Here is a 15,900-nt window from a genome sequence, read left to right as displayed (position 1 = left end):
TATTTCTATATTAGAGTTATTTATTACTATTTTGGTACTATCATCTAACACATTTTTATAATTAATAAACATACATTTAGTTTTATTCTCATTTAATTTAAGTACATTATTCTTTAACCATATCTCTAACACACCTAATTCATCATTCAAATTACTCACAACTTCTTCAATGTTATCACCCATGCAATAGATCAATGTGTCATCCGCAAATAGATGAACTTTACATTTTTTTACGTTATTAACTATATCATTTATATATAAAACAAACAACAATGGTCCCAATTTAGACCCTTGTGGTACTCCATAATACACTAACCTCTCTTCAGAACATACATTATTTATCTTAACTTTTTGTTTTCTTTTATATAAGTAATTATTAAACCATCTCAAAACTATATCACTTATACCTATACTCTCCAATTTCTTCAACATTATTTCTCTGTCTATTGTTTCGAAGGCTCTCTTGAAATCCAAGAAAACTGCTCCAATGATTTTGTTTGTATCCTTAGCCAACAGCCAATCATTTATCACTACTTGTAATGCAGTTTCAGTGGAATGCTTTTCTCTGAATCCCGATTGTTGTTCACATATTATGTTTTGAGAAGTAATAAATTCCTTTAATTGTTTGATTACTACTTCTTCTATTATTTTTTCTATACATGGTAGCATGTTGATTGGTCTCATTTCTTCAACTTTTTTACTATTTTTTATTTTAGGTATAGGTACAATAGTAGCAATCTTTAAATTTTCAGGCATTTCTCCTAATGAGAGTGCTTTATTTATTAAATAATTTAATTTAGTTCCTATTATTTCCCATGTTTCTTTAATTATATTTATATCTAGTTCATCAGTACTAGTTCCTTTTTTAAATTTACATATTATGTTATGAATTTCATCTAATGATACTGATTTAAATTTACTAAATTTTACAATTAATGTTTTATTATTATATTGTACTAAATTACTAATCCTTGGTATTGAATTTACAATTTCTTCTATGCTCTCAATGTAATATGTATTCATCTTTTCTGCCATTATATAAGGATCTTGATATATATTTCCATTAATTTCCATTTTTATTATGTCGTTTTTCTGAGTTGGATTAATTAATTGTTTTATTGATTTCCACATCTTATTTGGATCATTTTGTATTTCATCTATAAATTTTTCATACCATTTCTTTTTAGCCATTCTTAATACTTTGACTGCCATATTTCTACATTGTGTGTATGTTTTCCATTTTTCATTAAAGACTTTATATTCTATTTGTTCTGTTTTTAATATTTGAAAAATTTTGTATGACTCATCTCTTTTCTTTATAGCATTTTTAACATCATCATTAAACCACGGTTTTGGGTTGTAACGATATTCCTTTTTAAAATTATATTGACTTTTTGTTTTACAATCTACTATATTCTTATAAATTTTGTTCCATATCCTATTAACATCCATATTATCTACATTCCAGTCACATTTTTGTAATTCTAATCTTAATTTATTAAAATTAATTTTTTTAATTATATCAATTTTTTTTGTTTTTTTAAACTTAAGTTCATTATGTTTTTCTATATAAATATATACAATTGAATGGTCAGTTATTCTTGGAGTTGATTTTACTTCACAATAAATTTTTTTGTTGTTGGTAAATACTAAATCTATTAATGTGCTCGATCTATTATTAGTCCTTGTATTTTCTTTGACACATTGTCTTAAACCAAATATATTTGATATTTTTTCTAATTTTGCTGTGTAAAAATCTTCACATTTGTTCCAATTAAAATTCCAATCTCCAATTAAAACAGTATCCAAAATTTGATCAAAACTCCATTCTGCAATATTATTTATAAATTCTATGAATATATTCGGATTACTATTTGGAGATCTGTATGCTATACATAATATTATGGGAATTTTTTCAATAAAAATCTTAACTGTGATAGACCAGTATGTCTTATCTTGATTATTTTTAAATATAGTATTGAATTTTATATCATTTCTAATATACAGTATAACACCTCCTGTATGTCTGGAATTAGAATCACATCTAATTATATTATAATTGCCAATATTTAGTTCAAATTCTTCAATGTCATTTGTGATATGGGTTTCAGTTAACCCTAAAAATATTGGATATTCCTTTTCAGTAATTAATTCTATTTCCTCTTTATGTTTTAAATAACCTTGTGCATTGATTAATATCCCAGTTACTGATTCTTGTTTCCCATATGAACTTGATTTTTTTAATTGCTATACTATATTATATTGTATTTTATTATAGTAATTTTGCTCGTATCTTTTATAAATTGAACAATTTCTATCCATGGAGTTGTGTTCCACATTCAAATTAAGATTTAGTAATTTATTTGCTCTACAGCAATTCACACAGTTTTCTTTTTTGTTGCATTGATTTATTAAATGTTCTTCCGAACCACATTTTATACAATTTTTTTTATTTTTACATTCACTGGCTTTGTGATTATAACCATAACAGTTATAACAACGGTATATGAATATGTCTTCATATACTTTACACCTATCCCATTCAATATTTAATTTGCCTACATCCATTATATTTTTAAATGTCGTAACATCTACTTCAATAATAGCATCATACTTATTAAATTTGTTTTTTTTAATATGTTTTACTTCTAAATAACATTTGTTTTCTTCTACACATGTGTTTTGTTTCATTATACACTTTTTTAGTTGATCATATTTTAATTCTTCAGAAATTCCAATTATTTTTATTTTTGGTTTCTTTAAATTTCCTACTTTTATATTATATTTATCTCCTAGTTTTTTTACTGCATCTGTCGTAATTTTCGATGCATCTTCTTTACTATCACATGTAATTATTATACCTCCTTTGCTTATTGGTCTTATATTTTGTATTCCAACTTCTAATTCTGTTGGTTTAATTAAATTTTTGCAATCCTTTTTTGTCTGCTCTATATTTTGCAAATTTTTAGGTATAATTATCGCAATATCTTTTCCTTTTTTTACGATTTCCGAATAATGTTTCTTTTGCATTTTATTTTTAATAATATTGTTATTTAAATTTAGTTTATCCTTTATATTATAAACATCTTTTCTAACATCATTTAATAACTCAATTATTGAGTTATTATTTTCATTTTTATTATTTACATCGTCCCTATTAGTTTTTAATACATCTAATAAATGTTTATACATTATATCAAATGTATTAGTTATAATGTTTTTTTTTTCTTTTGATAATATATTACCATTTGATAATAATATATTTAATTTTGTTTTTAATTCATCCATTTCTTTTATTCTATTTTCTGGCGTAATTACGCCCGCTATATTCACGCCGCTATCGGCCATTTTTTTTTATGTAACAATACTAATTATTTCTATCTTATACTATTTATATATTATATTAATCAATCTATTTATACTATTTATTAAATTGTGCTACTTACGCGCAAATATCTGCCGGTTTTCACCTCCAAAGGGGTTGGTTACCACAATCTTGGTTAATTGCACGGCAGACACATGCACATACGATGAACACAAAAATATTATTGGGGTGTATATTAAGGATTATAACCCGCGAAGGAGAAAGAGGGCAAGATGGGTTAAATATATGGTTACCACCAATATGAAGATACATATAAAGAGCATGTAAGTACGTGTTATATGTAAGGTTTAAAATCAATAACAGACATAGATTTTTTACTGTGTAGGATACTGTCTATATTAGTAGGATACTTTTTAAATTGTTTAATATGGCAATCTTAGCATTTTTCAGGTTTTATGCCTTCAAATTTAATGATTTCCAAATAACTGTGTAGCAGAGAATATCAATTTATTGCATTTACAGGACTATATCAGGCTATAATCAGTGAAAAAATAAAGCAGAAAAATAATCACAACTATTTATGAAGATAAGGTTGATTGCATCGAGAACCCCCTGAAACAAGTAAAACACGATTTCGTAGCTGGATGGTGAAATGTTTGCAAGCAGGATGCATATATTTCATTACAAACGGTAAATAAAAGAGACAAGGAAGTAGAAATTAGAATTCGCAAAGCTCTACATAAGCCGTGGCAACATAAAGCTCTACCTAAAAGCACTAATAAAATAAAATCTGCAAAATTGAATTCAGTTAATTTTCAAGAGTTAGAGGACAAAAACAAAGACATGTATATTATGACGTAAATCCCTATCCATGTCGGTGCATCACTTCTATCAAACTAAAAATCACAAGACAGTCATTTAATTGAAAATGAATCTAGTGTCTTAATAGTGAATACAATTTCAAGATATTTTAAGCTGACATTGCTAGTCAAAAATCAATATTAAAAATTAAATTTAATATGATGATTCAATTTAATAAATGATGTGTGGCTAAAAATATTGATAAGTAAATATCTCACTTAAAAATACACACATACAAAAATAAATTACTAATACGTAGTCAATCACAACATATAGAATAAAAAATCTTTACAGTATTACTAAATTTTCACTGGAAATTAACTATATGGCAGCACTGAGCAACAAAAAAAACAAGGAAATATGAGTAGAATATAAATATATTTTTAATTTTTAATTTCTAATTAAAATATTTTGCATAAAATATGTCGCAACAGTTTCTGATTTTTATATTTACTTGTAAAATAGAAAGGGTTAACTCGTACCTATTATTATTATTTTAATAAATTATATCACGATGGTAAAAAATATATAAAATGCTATTTTTGTCATGAGGTCCGGAATCATTGTTTTCACAGGTCCCGGGTACACTCGGCGGCCCAGAGTGTACCTAATTTAAGTTTATTCAATGCGGCTTCTGCCTTACAACCATTAAATATGAAAAAGTTTCACACTCTTGCCTTAGTGTATGTAAGTCGAGTTCATAGTATATACTAAAACTAAATGTTGTAATCCACTTTAGTAATTCCTTTAAGAAAATAATTCCAAATACGGTCCATGCAACCGACTTTAACAATACTACGTTCCTTGTTATAATTTGTTAGAAACGAAGGGTAGGTTTTTGTTGAAGGGACATTAATAGATTACCCTGCACAGTCACCATACCCAAATCTTACAAAGCATTCATGGTCCATTTTAAAGAATAAGGGTGCCCTTATGTATATAAGTTGTATAGCGAAAACAATTACCTGTATTAGAAAACATTATCTGAGCCATCTCTACTACTTCATTAAAGAACAGTATGACAAAAAGTTTTGTCACTGTTTTTTAATGAAGTAGATGAAGTCTATATATAAAAAATGTTTTCACTAAAATATTAGTGAAATTATACCGGAATAAATTTTATACTAGTGAAAAACACCTTCACTCAAAAATTCACATTTACAACATATATGTATAAATATGTAACATATAAAATATACAACATATATGTATAATATATGTAAAAATAATGTGATGTCTATCGAATCCAATTTCCCTAATTTCATACATAGATAAGTAAAGTGTAGTTGAATGATATTAATTAAAAACGTCATATGTGTTTGGTAAAAAATACATAAACTACTTTATCAATTACGCCACACAGCTTATGAATTATATTTTAAATTCAAACTTGTATGTTGTAGTGGTTTGATGAAAATTGTTTCCCGTCGAAACAATTTAATTACGCTGTTGCGAAATCTCGGAAAGGTATTTACCAGATTGGACCAGAGCTCCTTTACAAAAATTCTGGAAATGTCTCCGAAAGAAAGTGGTTCAAAGATGTCGCCAGAGGAAGGAGTGGAGACTGAGTCCCTTCTATGCGATAAGTGGTTCTTTGTCTCTTTTATTATTTTATCAAAGAGACGAGAGGAAAAAACTTTCTTCCGGTAAGTCCCGCGGGTGAAAAGTACAATTATATTCTTGGTGTGTTTTTTGTTATCTGTTTTACGAAAAATACATATATATTTTTAACAGGAAGTTTAATCACGTTTGAAAATATTTGTATTTTTTTTTGTGTGTAATTGTATATTATTGTTGTAGGCTCATTTTTAAATTGAATTTGTCAAAAAAAAAAAAATAATATACATTTAAACTGATTTGTATTATATTATAGTATTTTTTGTATTATACATATTTTGCCACATTAGCTTTTAAGCCAAGAACTGTGTACTTAGGTATGTAGCAATAGTTATAGAACATATTTAGTTAGGTTAGGTTCAGTATGCAACAATAATACAAATCGATCTAGTATTTTTCGTACATTCCTAACTGCGGTTTAAATCAGAACTACGGTCGTAACTTTTCAACATTAAAAATCGACAACAACAAAAATCAAATTCGGCCAGCAAAGTGAAATAAAATCTTTGAATGTATTACTTTGATCCACTTAGTTTGACCGGAACGATTTTCGCAGCGGGCATCGGCCCGTTGACTTATGCGAAGTTACGCCGGCTTAGCTTTAATCATCTATAAAAAAGATCATAAAACAAAATATATTGCGCTAGTTTTTCCCGGGCCCTTTGTGTGTGCGAAAGTGAAAATGTATAACACCTCGCCGTTAGGGGAAATGCGTTTGAAAGATGGGACCTCGCTTTTATTTTTTTCCCACCCCCATCTCCGCTAGGGAACGGCCCTCTTTTTATTACCATCGCGGCGCGGCAGTTAGCTTTTTATAGTTTTTCGAAAATTTAGGGCGTGGGTTAAAAGCGAATAATTTTGCCTTTACAAGCCGGCAAATTGACGTCTGCTTATTGAATGAGAGCCGTTTATATAAACCGAAAATTCGCGCCGTAAACAAAGGGATTCTCGGCAATTTACTTAGCAAAATTAAATAAAAAAAATGTATACGAGGAGACGAAAAAGGGACTTTTTTATTGTGTGCCTAGCAAGATTCGGCGAGATACGTCTTTCAAACGAATTGGGTCAAAACATTTCTAACACGTCAGCAAACAATAGCGATATAGATTATTTTCTGTTTACTTTAACAACAAGTTAATTTTGATTAATATTATAAAAAATAGTATTCAATTTCAAGAATTTATGTATTATTAAAAAAGGCTATAATATCAATTTAATAATAAAATCTACTAATCAAGTTTAATCCAACTGCAATTAGAATTTTACATAACACACACAAAAATTCATATCACTGTAGCGCCATCAGAATTTTAGTTTCAATATAGTTTTTAATATGTTTTACAGTTACTGGACCATGATTTCTTACATGCTTAACTTGTTTTAATTAAACTAATAATTCAGTTACATTTTTATACTTATGTATCATAAGTATAAAAAAATGTTTTCGTTAACTTAAATTTTTATTCACGCATTTTATGCAATTTAATACTTATGCGTTGTTTTATCAAATATTTATTTTTAAAAAACAGTGTAACATCTAGTTTAATAACACAAGGGAGCATTTGACTTAATTCTCAGTAAAATGTTTTGCTGGGTTGAAAGTTTTATTGCATACTAAACATTTTATTGTATACTAAACACAAAAAAAATCAGAACGAATACTTGCATTTCACTAAATTAAATTAAATTTTTTTATCGTTAGTCAAGTATGATTGATTGACAATCCATAACAATAAATTAACACATATGGGTAACCATCGCTTTTAAAATATGTATGGGAAAGAAAAATGTTCAAACCATAAATAAATAAATATACACAAATTACAAAGACATGCCGCTCAGTTTTAGGTATAACTACCTGCGAATGAACAAAGCTTACATCGCTCGCAGTAATACAAAATTATACTGTTTTCCCACAATTAAATATCCACAAAATGTATCCATCTTTATATATATTTTTAAAAACTAAAATACGTCCCATTGAAGGTCAAATGATACGCTGCAGTTAGTGTCATATTATTTGATATATTTCTCAATTAAAAATACACAAAACTTTTGATCTGTATGGTACATTAATTTTTGTAATTAAATAAAGCGGTGATGTTGATTAGAAAATATAATAAAAATTGTATTTAAAGAGGAAGGGTCTGAAAATTAAACTTTGGGAGACGTCAGTAGATAAAAATCAATAATGTTACTAATTATTTAAAATTTTAATTTTAATAATTTTACTGTACTACGAGATAATAATAAAAATTAAATTTTTTTTTTCTTAATTTATATATAATGCTTGCGTGCCACCGAAACGCGATCAAAAGCTTTATCAATATTTAAAAACATCGCTTCTGTGCTAGTTCTATTGTCATTTGCTTTTTTAACGTTTTATCTTTGACATATTAAATAAAATAATTTATTTTATAATTTATATTTTAAACATAGGCACGTGAATGTCAATAATGACCATCGTAGGCGTGACTATGGTTAGTATATATATTTATAATATATACCTATAGGTAGAACTTAGAACGTAAATAATGATGGTGATAAGTCATAAAGTGAAAACGGCGAAAAAGGGCAGATAAGTGCGAGTCGGGGTCCGACATAGAGCCGTCAAACCCGCCACCGCATTGGTTTAAAGGCTGATTGAATATTCATACGCAAGGGGGAAACGACTCGCCGGGGTCAAAGGTTTGCTACTTTATGTCCGCCATTTGCGGAAACATCTATTTTGCGTTCGCTCCGGGGAAATGCGAAACGTTAAAAAGGCATACGAAAGTAGTGGCGGCGGATCGACTTTAAGCCGGTGGTGCCTGGCCCGTGAATGTTTCACGAGACCATAAATACAATGGCCAACATGTGTGTGATGCTGGGAGGCAAGAGATGAATGCTAAGATAACGATTGGGTGTTAAACTCACCGTCTTGGTTTGCACACACGGAATACTAATGTTATGTGCTATTCCATTCAGACACGACGGCTGCTAGCTAGCGAGCGAAGGGAGGGCATAATTGAATTTGACTGCGGTTTTCACTTAAAATTTTTAATACTATTAACTATTTTGTAAATATATTTTATTTTAAGACTAGTAATGTGTTTTTGTGTATAAAATAAGTCACTTACAAAATGAACTCGTTTAATTTACAAGTAGAAACAAATTAAATACGAATGCTGAGCATGGAACTACTCCGGCGTGGAAACTATACATATTGCGTCTTTATTTACTATAGGTAACAAAGCGGTATTCACATGGTTGGAGATTATTATACATTGTTTAATATGTGTTGCTTAACATTTAATATATGTAAATAATATTAACAAAGTCATACGAGCTGAACCTATTGAACCTCTTTTTTATGTATGTACATATATATTTTATTATAATTTTTTTTTCATACATCCACTTTAAATAAAAATAATAAATTGATAAAGTAAGTCTTAAGATAAAAATTTATAACATTTTTTGTCATTTATTTAAAATTACGCATATTTTGTGAAATGAACAATGTTGGATTTTATACATAAGCTCCATATTATAGTCGTATTAAAAAATCAATAAAAGTTTTTCTTCCATACTGAGTTCCTTTCTTTGGTATATAAGGACTATATAAATAATACATTAACATATATATCAAAGAAAGATCTGAATTTTGAATGTACGAGAAAACTTGTTGACTTTATCTTGCATTGAATAGAATTAGCCGATCAAAATTACGACAATATATAATTATATATAATACTATTTTTAGAAAATATTTTAAAATAGGTTTTCGTTACAGGCATATTATTTCATATTAATAACCAAAATACCCAACACAATAATATTGTAATAAATTGATGGGCCTGTCAGAGTGAGCGATTGTTTGCTTCCGTTTTATTTGTTCCGACCGAACCTTACACTAGTGAAAGGATTACGAGTCATAAAAACATTAATTACCGGTTAGCACCTGACGCTTCTCAAAGCGAACCGATAAGTAGCAGTAACCCGAGCTTTCCGGTTCAATTCCCGGTATAAATCCCCTTTCACACGACGAACTTCAGCGCCAGCTTCGAAAGCTATTTTGTATTTCTATACTAGAGACTAGGTTTTGTGTGTTGACACACCGAATACTAAATCAACTTTCGGCGGTAAAAGACAAAGATTGAGTTTACTGTTTTGATATAATTACACGGGTGAAACTCGATTATGAGTGAGTTAATTGGAATCGGTTGTAACGACAGCCGCATGTACCACGTATTTAAGGGATTGAGCAAAATATGCGGGTTCTAATTTAGTATGAGAATGAGGCATGTTATATAGATGAGAATAGAGAGATTTCATACTTTGCTAACTTTATTAGTTTTATATAGATTGTTAGAAGTTTATAAATACATAATTTGTATTAAATTATAAATAACCCAGATTCAAGATAAATGGAACTATTATTAACCGCTGTTACTTCTAAAGCTCTACATAAAGTTAGTCTTGCAAACAGACAACTAATTTTAATATAATCCTAAAAAAAGGCAGCTTAATGCTTTTTGAAAATTCTTTAAGAACAAAAATGACCTTTCCTTGAGTTTTCTATGACTTTGAAAACCATTCAAATACATTTTATAAGATTATTTTTCTATAAAACCTTTATTTTAATACGATCAATTATTTGATAAGGAAACCATATTATACAATACATGTTACTGATATATAAGCATTTTCATGTTTTCGATTTTGTAATATAATAAATATTATGAATATAAATTAAAACTTATTTATTATTATTTATTTTAACACCATTTTGTAGATATTCAACATTAGTTATAGGCAATTTATCACAATAAAAAATGAACACTACAATCAAGTCTTTTCTTATTGTTAATAGGACTTGGTTTATATTCTTTTATTAGTTAGTCAGAATATCATGTTACATAAGTATTACTTTTATCTCAAGTTTTTCATGTTTTATATATATTTTTATTTTTACAAAGCAAGAAAGCTACGACTGATACATAACAAAGAGAATTGTATATAATATAAATATATTATGTATGTATGTGAATTAGGGGTGTTCATGTATAAGCAATTACACGAGGTGTTAGGGTTGCGCGTGCATTATACAAGCCTAGCGAATCACATTGGAACTTTGAAAATTGGGAAAGCCTCGGGGAGTACCCTTAGATCTCCGGAATTAAATTATATTCCTATCTTTAAATAGTCAACGGCCGCAGACCCGCTTCATCTCAAAATGGCAAAACCGGCACGCTGTGTATTCTTCCAATACAATTTCGCTCGAGGCTTCTAAGAGTAAAAGCATTTAGCACGTCGCTAACTTATCGCGTGTATGCTCCACCGGTTTGGGATTTGTGCAGGCGATTCATCCCCTGTATGACCTTTGAACTCAGAGTTTAAATTTAGAAAAGTTTATGGATGATATCGCGTTTTGGCTTTGCGCACGGTTATATATTTGCGCTCGCGTGCTCAGTTTGCAGACGTTTAATTAATTTTATCTCTAATTAACTGGTCAAAGGAATGATTTAAATTTACAATATCTAGAGAGTTGAAGTATTTCGTCATAAATATACATATATATTTAATATATACTAAAACCCTGTGGTGTAAAAGACCCAATATAGACTGTATGTCTTTTTTTGACAGCAATCAAATATAAATATATACTTTTACATTTAAATTTTTTTTTTACGTTGGTTATGCTTTTTGCTTTCTCAAATTATGTATAGCGTTTAAGATTTAAATTAGGAGTGTGAGTGTGTAGTAAACAATAATTTACATTTGCTTTATCAAAAATAAATTTATACAAAAACACTGCAGGATATAAAATAATAAGCTTTATCTTAATATGAAAGGCAAAACATTGTATTTTGTAATTGTAATCATATTATGCCCAATTAGAGCTTAATGGGCGTATGTATTATAATAAGACAATGTATCTAAAGCAATGTTTTTTTACGTATATACATACATATGTCACAGTGAATGTGTATTACCAGTGAAGTTATATTTTACTGGTGTTTTAGTGGAATTATATCCTTATATATTTTCACTTAATATATATTTTTTCTATTCAAATTTTATGGTCCTCTGAACTGTCAAAACTCATTTGATAGTTGTGAAACGTTCATTTGCTGTTCAAACCAAAACCTAACCATATTTTATTCACGTTAACTTTAATTTATTTTTGTCCCTGAAGTGCTTTGAATATAGTTTCGGAGTGAATAAAGAAAAAAAATTCACTTTTCTGTGTCGGAGTATTTTCGGTTTAATCTCTCTCAATGCTTATTACTGCTAAATGATTACAATACAGATTCTTATGTCTTAAATCTCTGTCATCTATCCCGATAGAACTTAATCTTTATATAAGATGACCGTGTTTGACGTTATCGAATGTTTCTTTTTAAATTTATAAAGCAGTTGTAAACAGGTTTATGAAGAAGCGTCTGCTTTTAGATATGTTTCTCTTGTACTTGGAATTTTCCTGAACCCAAATTGTTCCCTTTTAATTCCTTTTTTGCAACGTGTGTACTTTCTTGTATAATTTTTTTTACTCGTAGTAAGCTTGAAAATTATTTAAAAAAAAATTATTTATCCTGATCTTTTAATTTGTAATAGCATATTAAACTATATTAAAACTCTGTCTTGTCAATCCTTGGACGCTTCATTGAATATTAGTTTTGTATACAAATAAAGAGTGTCAGCGCCAGCTGCTCAACTGTGTCTCATCAGTAGTTTTTAATATAGAAAATATATTGTTTACAGGCACGACCTTATAATGGGTCTCATTAGCAAACCTTTTATTTGAATATCTTTTTAAAAGCACATAATAAAGATTATTAATTGCGCTGGGGTTAGAGTTAAGTTGCGATGTCCATGCTATATTGAATAGATTCATGGATTATAATAATTATTATTCTTGCGTTTGAAAATTAATTCCAAACACAACACACCAATTGAATAACGATCGTTAGGCTGCGTCTAACAAGCGCTAACGACCGTTAATGAACGTATTAACATTTTTTTTTCATCATTCGTTTTGAGCTAATTTTCACCCGCGCCTTTTATCTTTTCATTAGGCACGCGCGTGATCGCAATGAATAATAAATTCTGCCGGGCGAAATTATGAAATAATTTCGCGGGGGACGGCCAATAATCGTTCGAAATTGCTCAATTAAGTTTTGCCCGACGAGTTCGATATCGGCTGGCTCCCATTAGTCAGTCGTTTATTTCGTTCGGCAACAGTTCGAACAAATGAATAATAAAGGGTCTTGAGCTAACGAACCAGAACTTACGGGGAATACAGATGAGCGCCGCTGGACAGGGACACTGTTTTTTTTTGCTGCTCGTTTTCATTTCATTTTCAACGGTTCGCATTCGAAATTGCGAAGGTAGATGGTAGGTTCTGTCCGTGTGACGCGAAATTGTTAAATGATAATTTAAAAAATAATAAACGTGATCGCAATGCGAAATTGGAATTTGCGTAACGACGGATGGAAAATGAGATAAAAAGTGTAAGGAAACTCTCAGATTTTTAATTTAATTACAGTTTAGATATAGTGAAGTATTCGTTTTGTTACCAGTCGCTTTCAAAAAAGTATGAGCTTTGAGAAGTAAATAAATACTCAAAATTTAAAATAAATTGCGAATTTTATTCTCGAAGAAACACACTAAAATGAAATATCAGGGAAAAGTGAGAAGTTCCACAAAATATTTATCAAGATAAGTCTATCAACGGTTATTTAATGTATTTAATATTCGCTACATTATAAATGTAAAGTTTATACATTTTTAATTTTTGTCTCAAAATTATAATATTTATTAAAATTTTTCACCAAAATATCTAAAAAAAAATTTTCGATACGTATGACTTTTTCCTTATATTTGCACAAAACATATATTGGTCTAAACTCTACGCATTTAGTTAGCTGAATAGTTTTTTGTAAGACATATTGTTGAGCGCATTAAAAAATCACCAAAACAACAGATTTCCTTGTGCTTAAAATCTCCATGCGGAGCTGTAAGAGGTAAGATATTATTCTGCAACAGATTCACAACATTATTAAAAATATTTAGAAAATAAAAACATCATCAAAGTGGAATTTAGGTCTTAAGACAGTTAGTAACATATAGCAGCCAATTGTCGATAACATATTTTACCCCTCTGGGGCTCTTCAAGAGTCCAATCTGGGCCCTCTGCTTAAGAAAAAAATAAATACAGTTGCTTTTTCTCAGAAAAGTCTAACGGTACCTAGCAGTTCTCAGATATTACGTTATGTAACAAAGAAAGACCACGCTGCAGTAGTGGCTTGTTGGCTTTTTTTATGATAGGGATGGCTGGCGAAGTAAAACAATAATTAATTTTGCATACTCGAAATCTTAATTTTTATTAAGACATAACTTTACCCAAATAGTCTACGGAATATACTTCACTAAACAGAGCGGTTAAAATTCTTGAAATCTCAATAATTTTTTGTAAATAAAAAACGTATTTGAAAAATTTGCGTAAAATATGTTTTATAAAAAACTATTTTATTAGAGAATAATACAATGTTATTTTTTTTTATAAATTATAGATAGGTTATAGTAGACGATACTATTAAAATACGTGTTAATTTAAAGTGTTTTTATATATAAAACTTGATTTATCTTTTATTTTTTAAGTAAATAAATATGAACTTTTTTATTGTATAAAACCCTAAGCTATGGTTTAATCACTAAACAAGTCTTAAAGAAGCTGTCAAGAAAAGGTGTAGCTCAGGTCACTAAAATCCTTAACGCAGTATTTCGACTCAAATATCTTCCACAACTGTGAAAAATCGGTCCCTAAGCCTACTTCAAAATATCAGTTGCAATAGACCATGCACTATATAAACACACAAACAGAGATAATGTAAAAATGGTAATTCTTACTTTTTTCGTTAAAAAAATTACAAAATCATTTTTTTTTCTATGAGCGTAAAAAAATATTTTCACTTGACCCTACCCTCCTTTTAAGCCATAAAATATAATATAATCAAGTTGCAAACATGCCGATCGAGCTATTAGGCATTAGAAAAATTAGTCCTGTTCGTTGTATGCAAATTTTCTAATTACTAAAAGTCCCATGGTACCGGTTTGAAAGTAATTTTAAATTATCCAGTACGCCCTTTTAATCCCCCTACGACTACTTCTTTTAGCGAGCTCGCTAAATTAATCGCAAGTTTCACTCGTTAAAACAAACACGTTCCACTAGCAAAATTCTAAACTGATATTTTTATTTACAAACTAATTATATGCTATAGTATATAATATATATATTTATATATATGTGTGTGTGTTTGTATATACATCCAAATAAATGTGTAGCATATTATACATAGTGAACGAGCGCTTTAATTAATAATATACGGGTATAAAGTTTCCTCTGAAACATTTTTATTTTACGCTGTAAAATCTCGAATGAACCTGGCACACGACCTTTACATCAAACACGTCACAAAACTTTATACGTTAGTATGATTTATATGGGTGAAGCAGTTTTTTGGTGAAACTAAAACTAAATTATACTCATGGATAATTTATTTCAAATGAATTATATACTTTTAACTGGTACCTTTATTAATGTCACTTGGTTAATTTAAAATTTATATAATGCTAATTAAAATTTTTAAACATATAGAAAAGTTTTTATTTTAGGCATTTAAGTTATCCTGGTATTAAAGTAAAATTCTATTTGATAAGTAAAATTCGAAATACAATACAAATTGAGAAAAAAAAAACTTTTTTTTTAAATTGCATTGTACTATCTAATTCACAATATAAATATCGCTTAATATTAGATATATTTTTTTCCAAATTTGTTATCACATATTAAAAAAATAAATATATTATTTTTTAGGTATATTTTACGAATATATGAATGCGCGTTTGTCCTAGCCATAATCACTCAAACAAGGTTCCACTATCATTTCCCAATATCAGTTTGCGATTGTGTAATTGCTGTCTTTTGAATGATCTACTTTGTGTTTCTTTTTATGAAACTAAGCATTTTCTATTCTACAATTTTTTTTACTTGAAATAAATTCTGACAAATAGTAATAAACATATTTATTTTATATAAATATATAGCGCCC

The sequence above is a fragment of the Plectrocnemia conspersa genome, unplaced genomic scaffold, assembly GCF_051122295.1.
Source record: "Plectrocnemia conspersa isolate PC_06_02 unplaced genomic scaffold, ASM5112229v1 ptg000011l, whole genome shotgun sequence".
Classification (NCBI taxonomy): domain Eukaryota; kingdom Metazoa; phylum Arthropoda; class Insecta; order Trichoptera; family Polycentropodidae; genus Plectrocnemia; species Plectrocnemia conspersa.
Note: the sequence above shows the minus strand (reverse complement) of the source record.